The 9,060-nt window shown below is 35.8% G+C and overlaps 1 protein-coding gene across 1 annotated transcript in view; it reads right to left on the bottom strand.

Annotated features, from left to right (window-relative positions):
* LOC149784973 (integrator complex subunit 12-like) overlaps positions 1-9,052 on the bottom strand; it is a 48,417-nt gene extending 39,365 nt beyond the window's left edge. The window contains exon 1 of the mRNA XM_089978642.1: positions 8,897-9,052. The gene's annotated coding sequence lies outside the window, so the exon portion shown is untranslated. The remainder of the gene's footprint in view (positions 1-8,896) is intronic.
* Positions 9,053-9,060: the final 8 nt, after the last annotated feature.

Here is a 9,060-nt window from a genome sequence, read left to right on the forward strand (position 1 = left end):
CAACCAACCAATGAGGCCGTGTGTGGCTGTTGAACTTCCAGCATACACATTAGCAGATAGCTAGGCAGATTAGAAAGCTAGCAAATTTTCCAACTACTACAAAACTATGACTCACTATAGTTAATGTTATTTAGCCAGTACTGCAATGCTGCTAATCAATGAATAGTGGTCGCATGCTGAAGCAGCTGAATGCTGACATATAAATATTATACAGCATTGATATTGGCATGCCAGCGCCGGCAACATTACCCCTGGATACCCCAGCCACTGAGCTGCTTCAGTGCGCGACTCAAAGCATGGTGTGTGCATCCATCCAGCCACGTGGACAACTTAGTAGTAACTTACTTGATTTGAAACATAGTTTCAAGAGTGCGAATATATTGAATTATTAATATTGACTGGTGATTGTACGCTATTAAATATACTAACAAGCCTATGCATAATGTCGAACTCGAAACACTCAAGTATAGTCTGGAATTACTTCAAAGTAAATGCAGTCGAGTCCAAAGCAAATTGCACACTTTGCAAAGCATACATTTCCAGAGGTGGAAAGGATTCTAAAAAGTATACGACATCAAATTTTGTCCAGCACTTGTGCTGCAAGCAAATTGTTGAACATGGCCTGTTTCTGGCAGATAAAAAAGAAAAGGATGCTGTGCCGTTAACCTCAGCAGCTGCAGCAACCCTTCATACTCTGAATATTTACACCATGCTGGGTTGGAAGCAGCTACTTGCATATGACGACAAGAGAGCCATTAGTTGGCACAGAGCTACTGCAGAGTTCATGGCAGTAGATGTGCAACCACTTTCCACTGTTGAAGAACCGCGCTATAAAATTCCAAGTCAGAAGTACTTTTCCAGATCTTTGATATCTGACATGAATAAGGTGATACAAAGTAAGGTGTGTGATTTAGTTTCTGCCCAATCTGACCTTAGTTTCACCGAGGATGCATGGTAAAAATATGTCCATCGGAGTAGCCTTGTTGAGTCTTATGGTACACTGGCTGATGGAAGACTTTCAGCAGAAACAGGTGCAGCTTGTTGTCAGTGATGGCATTTTGTCGCAACAAGCTGTTAAAGATATTTCTGGCAATCTGTTGATCCATAGTCAGCAAGTTCTGGCACTCCATCCTGGCACAGCAGCAACTCGAAGAGCAGTAGGAAAAATTTGGCGTTGCCCACAAGAAACTCGTCCAGGATGTCCAGACTTGCTGGAATTCTACATACATTATGCTGGTTTCGTTATATGAACAAAACCAAGTCTTGGAGGCTTAGGCTACTTTTTATACCTCCCTAGCCTAACAGCCCAACAGTGGGTCTTGATTAACAATACTGTGGACACATTAGGCCCATTTGTAGACATTACCAAGGAAGTAAGTGATAGCCAAACATCAGTATCTGTCATTCTTCCTATGCTGAAAATGCTCTGAATGTTGCTGGCTCGAGAGCATGAAGCAAGTCAAGGTATACAGACAATGTGCCGTGATATGTTGATGTCACTGAACACATGCTTTTCTGATGTTGCCAGCAACAAGAAGCTTGTCTTGGCCACTATCTTGGATCCATGATTCAAACATCGCCTATTCAGCGAAGAATAACTTGTGACCAGATCCAAAGAATGGCTTAGAGGAGAATGAATCATAGTTGCGTCAACTGACAAGCAGGAGGAACCCCCGACCAATAAAAGAAAAACTGAAACTAAAACAAATGCCACTGTACCATCAACATCACGTCTCTGGGAGTTGTTTTCTGTGGACTGTGACGAACCTGTGTCAACAAAACAACCCACATAATTGACACCGTTGATGTGATGCTTGAATTGTATCTGGCCAACCCCCTTTTGCCACAAGAAGAAGACACATACGGCTGGTGGATTGCTCACAGGTTTTAGTTCCCTACTTGGCCAAATTAGCTAGACGCTATATGTCTGCATTAGCTTCAAGCGTTATGAGTGAGCAGCTGTTTAGTGGCACTTGCTAGATTTTTTCAGATTGTCGTGGATCATTACTTGGCGAGAAATGTTCATGTTGCTCAAATACAACCTACCTCAACTAGACTTTCAGTATTAGCTACAGCCAGTGTTCAGTGACACCTAACTTTAGTCTAAAAGCATGTGTATTATTAATTTTATTATTATTATTGGGTTATTGTCATTAACATTTTTTAGTCATTTATTGAAATCTAGCAATGGCAATCTGCATCACTGAATGTAAGTTAAAAGACTAGCTTAATACATTTTCATTCATTTATATCTTGAACTGGCAAACCATAAGTTTTATCAGTGTTAGTTTTAAAGCTTTTCAAGTTTTATGTTTGTGTGATCGTTGTTTTCTTTTCTATACATAGCAATGTACTTCTTATCTGGTTTCTGTTTTTTTTTTTTATAGAAGTTCAAATTCACTTGCCGCATAAACAACCTTGTTATAACTCACACGGCAAAATACCTGCTTGCATTACACTAATAGGTTCATGTTTCTGAACCAGTCATTGTTATAAAACAAATAATACTTAAATAATCAGTCTCATAATCTGTATCGGCAATTTTAATAATTGGCTATATACAATATCAGCATTATCGACAAAAAGTGACATTGGTACAGCTTTATATCCAGTTAGGTCAAGTCCTTCACAAACTCAAGTGCCTCTCCATCAATGGTAACTGGAGGAGTAACTGTGGTGTTTCTGCTCATAAAGTGGGTTTTCTTTGTATGTCACTGTCAATGAACACAGTAAAAGGATAATACTAAAGATAACATGCAGTGCTAAAAGAAAAACTTCAGGACACGGGCCCTTGGTTTGAAGAAAAAAATCAAAGCCCTGGCTCAAATTCCACAAGCCCTGACTACAATTTCCATATGCTCAAAATTGCCTCATTTTTGTATTGTTATTTCTCACACAACTTTGCAACTGCTTTACCTCAAATATTAAAGATAAAAAACAAAATCATATCAAACTTACATCTGATTATTCCGATCTCAAAATATTTCATGCAAAGCAATGTTTTCCTCCAGGTACTGAGGTCAGTCATTGTCTAACTGCTCCAATGTCCTCCTTACTAATCAGATCAGCATTGTTTTTGTCTTGTTTCATATAGTATTTTCATTACACTTTTGATGTTGCTTTATCCAGTTTTCCATTACTTTTGATTTTGCTTCACAGTTTTTTCATTACACTTTTGATGTTGCTTTATCAGTTTTTCATAACACTGTTGATGACACTTTATAGTTTTTCATTACACTTTTGATGTTGCTTTATAGTTTTTCATTACACTTTTGATGTTGTCCATAGTTTTTCATTACATTTTTGATGTTGTTCATACAGTTTTTCATTATACTTTTGATCTTGTTCATAGTTTTTCATTATACTTTTGATGTTCATAGTTTTTCATTATACTTTTGATGTTGTTCATAGTTTTTCATTACAATTTTGATGTTGCTTTTTAGTTTTTCCTTACACTTTTGATGTTGCTTTATACAGATTTTCCTTACACTTTTGATGTTGTTCAGTTTTTCCTTACACTTTTGATGTTGTTCATACAGTTTTTCATTACACTTTTGATGTTGCTTCATAGTTTTTCAGTACACTTTTGATGTTGCTTTATAGTTTTTTATCACACTTTTGATGCTGTTCATAGTTTTTCATTATACTTTTGATGTTCATAGTTTTTCATTACACTTTTGATGTTGTTCATAGTTTTTCATTACACTTTTGATGTTGCTTTTACAATTTTTTATTACACTTTTGATGTTACTTTATAGTCTGTCATTACACTTTTGATGTTGCTTTATACACTTTTTCATTACACTTTTAATGTTGTTCATAGTTTTTCATTACACTTATGATGGTGTTTTATAGTTTTTTCATTACACTTTTGATGTTGTTCATAGTTTTTCATTACACTTATGATGGCGTTTTATAGTTTTTTTCATTACACTTTTGATGTTGCTTTATACAGTTTTTCATTACATTTTTAATTTTGCTCCATACAGTTTTTCATTACACTTTTGATGTTGCTCACATGTGCCTCTTAATATATTTAACCAGTGTTGAATTACACTGGTGTAAAGCATGAGCAAGACACAGCTCAGTTATTACTCATTAAACATTAACCTGAAACTGCTTGAAGTTGAACAATGCAATAGCAATTAAACAACACCTTTAAAAAAATCAAAATAATTACTCAAGTGTTTCTGATGAAATCATTTTATGAGCAGTCTTTTCTTTTTATTTCACCTCCATCAAAGGACGGACAATGTTTAATCAAAGACTATTTTTGGTCCCTTTCTTACATATAATACCTCAACAAACATGCTGTACTTGGCCTAAATTCTCCAGATTACAACAATAAATTAATCATTTAATAGTCTGTTGCGTATACATGCTAGCATTAATCTCATCACTCAGCCTCGCATCACTGCACTGGTTGAAAGAACTCTTGGAACAGTTCCAATACACACTGGACAAGTTCTGGCCGGTTTTTGTAATGAACATAAATCCCCAAACAGTATTTTGTCCTACCTCTGGAAGAATCACATGTATGTTAAAACCAAGTAAGCACTAACTGTAGGTAACCCTGGCAACCTGTTCTCAATTTATTGGGCACATGCTTCACTTTGTACAAAATGTTTACAGATTTTGATAGAGGTATAGTAGATGATCTTTATAAATGTAAGGGGCATACATGGGGATCAATAATTTACTAGTCTTTCAATCTTGAAAATAAAATTCCACATTTAGTCAGTGTTATCAAGTTTTTTCAGGTAAATTAGATTGTTTTTTACAAGCCCAATGGGCACTTCACTTGGAGTACAGATGGGCCAGGCAAATTTGAATGCTTTTTACAAGCCCAATGGGCACTTCACTTGAAGTACAGATGGGCCAGGTAAATTAGATTGCTTTTTACAAGCCCAATGGGCACTTCACTTGGAGTACAGATGGGCCAGGTAAATTAGATTGTTTAGATGTACAAAAATGTAATTCTTTGCAAATCAATGTGGACAATCTTCTGAAAGGTATTGAATATATGTCTGGTATTGCATCTCCTAAAATTGTTACTGCTGCCACAAGCTTTACCTATTGCAACTTGCAAAATGGTATTTAAGTTAATCAATAGAGAAAAGAAGCATTCTTATAATTTCTGACACTGTCAGTGACAGCTTTAATTTGAATTCTTTAATGTGAAAACATCCATCACACTAAGTAAGTAATTGTCATATGGATTAGGCCAGTTGATTGAGAAATTGCTACCAGCTTTATGGCTATATTTACATGAATTATGCATAGTGGCCATTTAAATAGCTTTCTGCAGATCATGCACATGGTGAACAGTTTTTTCCTAATAATAATAATAATAATGAGGACTTTGTATAGCTCCTAATCTTTAGAAGCTCTAAGCGATTTACAACATTAGACAACACCTATAAGATAAAAAAACATATATAATGATATGATTACAAACACAAACACCATGAAATTAGAAAACATAAAAAAAATAAAAAACATGCTGATAATATTTAAGTTAGGAAACATTAATAAGTCTTTAATTTTGTTCTTGCAGTTGAAAAAAGTGAGTTTTGAGAGCACTCTTGAATGTGATCACTGTGTGTTTGTGTCTAAGTTCAGTGGGCAATTCATTCCACGTTGCTGGGCCCTGGTATGCAAAAGAACGCTGTCCATATGACTTTGTTTTAATAGTGGGAATAATGAGTATACGATTGTCAGAAGAGGAGCGTAAGTATCTTGCTGGTGTGTACACATGGGTGAGGTTGGATAGGTATGTTGGAATAGAGTCCGTCAGTGAAACGTAGCACAGAGAACAAATTTTGTGTTTGATTCTGGATTGAATGGATAGCCAGTGTAGGATACAGAGCAGCGGGGAGGTGTGCTCTGATCATGGTACTCTAAGTATGATCCGAGCAGCTGTGTTGTGAACTTTTTGAAGTTTCTGGAGTAAATACTGAGATGAACCTGACAGAATTGAGTTACAATAGTCCAGTCTTGAAAGTACTAATGAACACACAAGTGTTTTAGTGGCATCAACCAATGAGGTAAGACGGCAGCTATGCGAATAAGGTTAAGATATAATCCAGTATGCGGAGAAATCACCCCATGGAGAACTCGCCCCAACATATCTGGAGAAGTCGCCCCAGAGTGGTTGGAGAAGTCGCCCCAATTGGTTGGAGAAGTCACCCCAAAACTTGTCACCCACATAACTTTTTATACCAGAATTAAATCATCTTTTACATGATTCATATTTAGATTTTTATATATACATGATCACAAAAGAGATATTAACTGGTGTTTATAAAAAGTAATATCATAGTAATATTTCTAAAGACGAAATTAAGTCTTTATATAATCTAATGAATGACGACAGTATAGTGATTAAAAAGAATGATAAGTCTTTTCATTCTCTTAGATGATCTTATGCTTGGTACTGAATAATATGGGAAATATTGCTGTTCTTTTTCATCAGTGTTCATCTCCGACAGTTATAAGGCAAAACTGTTTCAATGTTGGTAGCAAAAAGTATTCGTTTTGAAATCCTTACTTTATTTCATTGTTGAACTATGATAATTATATTGTAAAATTATATTAACATGGGTACTGGAACAATCCTCAATTTTTTGGCAACCGCTCTGGTGGCCTAGTGGTTAGAGCGTCCACCTCGGATGCGGGAGGTCATGGGTTCGATCCCTGGCCGAGTCATACCAAAGACTTACAAAAATAGTACTAAAAGCTGCTTTGCTTGGCGCTCAGCATTAAGAGGTTAGTGTTAGGACTGGTCGGCCCAGTGTCAGGATAATGTGACTGGGTGGGACATCATGCTACATGTCTGCGGCATGATGCCCCAGTGCTAGACATCACTATAAACTGCCACATTGCAGACATCGTAGCGATATGACTGGAAAATTGTTAAAGCTACGTTAAAAATCCAAATCACAACACAACACAATTTTTTGGCACTTTTTTGTATCTCCATCTCTGAATTATAATAAAAATAATTCCAAATAAAATAACATTAAAGACATGTTTAAGTTTTGTCATTCAATGTTTCCAACATCAATTTATTATTCACCTTTGATTTTGTGTTTAACTGAATCGGATGAATATGCATTTTTCTTCCACACTTATGTACAAGACTGTTTTCCACTCGTTGTAGAATAGACCCTTCCTTCCCATTCTGCATTCATTTTGTTTGAGTGATTTTGATAATAGAAATTATTCATTAATGTTATAATTACTCTCAAACTCGGACCAGGGTGAACCGGTACAAATTACTGACTGAATCGGCCCAGCTTCCTGGCTGATTCTCCAAACTTCCAAGCTGATTCGGACCATGTGAAATATTATTCAGTTTAGTCCAGGATTTGAATGTGACATTTAAATTTGTTTTTAAAGATGATCTTTTCATTATGTCCCAAGTACGTCAAGCAGTTCAAATATGCATTTAAGGTAACAAAATCCCGCTAGTACGCGTGATCATGGTGTTTTTATATATAATAAAACAATGTAATCTTGTTTATTTTGCATCAGTAATTTAGTAGTGAAATATTTTTTAAACTTCTCATTCAACTTTAATAGTTTGTTATTATTGAGAAATAGCAAAATTATGAACACTGACAAAAAAGAAGAAATAAACTAAACGATGGGTGTAGTACAAGTGATCTTTCAGAAACTGTCCGAATTCTGCGCATTAGCCATGATGATGAACTCGGGAGCGACCGCATTTCCTGAGTAGGCATCAATTATGCTTTTTATCGAGTTCAAGTATCATTCGTCAATGGTTAGCAAATCTCAATGAACCATCAGATTAAATTGTTCAGTTAGAGAGATGATACTATAACCATTTGGTTTATTGACGGTCATCGCCAATTCAGTCGATTTTGAGTTATAGAGGTCCATGCCATAAAGTCGTCTCAGGATGACTTAGGTTATTAGGTTGGAACCCTTTCATATATAAAACTGCAGACATCACATCATGCTTATACTCTTTCTACTTTTCCAAATAAAATGCATTTTATGATTTGAAGAGCAGAGTAAAAGGGACAGTTAACACTTATTTTTTGTTAGGTACAGAAGCGGAGTTGATCAAATGGAAAAGTTGAAAAATTGCAAATTTTATAGATTTAATAAGTTATTAAGTTGAAGAAAAACAGCAATATATAAAGCCTTAACAACCATGTGGCGACATCTCAGAATTACTATATATGATCTTTGGGGCAACTTCTCCAGGCAAAGTGGGGCGACTTCTCCGACCACCATGGGGCGAGTTCTCCTGACACCTGGAATTTGTTTTCCCAGGGCGAGTTCTCCGTGGGGCGAGTTCTCTGCTATTCCTCTGACCCTTTCCACACATTTGAGATATTCTGACATTTAATCTGGGGTATCTCAGAATATCTAAACCTGGATAGGAAATGTCAGAGGAAACTCTAGTAATAATATTTCATTGACGGACTGTCGAGGTCACGATTATCCGATTATCGTGTGAACAGACTCCACCATCTGTCAAACCTAAACTGGACCAATTGTACTAGGCACTAGTCCTACATGTAAGACCTCTACGCTGATATTTGTTTTGGGCGTAAGGCACTAAAATAAAATTAACATGTGCTAGGTCTTACATTGGAGGACTATACTAGAGACCTCTCTTGAACTGTTTAAATTAGATTTCAAGAGATAGCATTTTTTTTAAATCTTAGTCCAAATTTGAAAAACTCTGCGGTAAAATAATCACACCAACCAAAATTATTAATAATTAAGAAAACAATGAATTTAAACATGTATTACTCGTGTAACAAAATGTCATCGAAAATAGGTTATATCCTAAAAAAAAACTCATTACTGATATATATCTCTTCAACAATTGCTACATTATTTATTTTGTTAACATCACCTTATAGGTCTGGAAGAGCACGACTAACGTTGTTCTTTCTATCTTTTTTAAACTTTTTGACAAACTATCATTTCACAACGAACAACCGATTCTGGGTTTGCTGTGATGGTACTGCTGTGGGCTGCAATCATTCGGACGACTTTGGCTACTTCTGCGAGACCAAA

Source organism: Sinohyriopsis cumingii, chromosome 13 (assembly GCF_028554795.1).
Source record: "Sinohyriopsis cumingii isolate HCF-2022 chromosome 13, ASM2855479v2, whole genome shotgun sequence".
In the NCBI taxonomy this organism is placed as follows: domain Eukaryota; kingdom Metazoa; phylum Mollusca; class Bivalvia; order Unionida; family Unionidae; genus Sinohyriopsis; species Sinohyriopsis cumingii.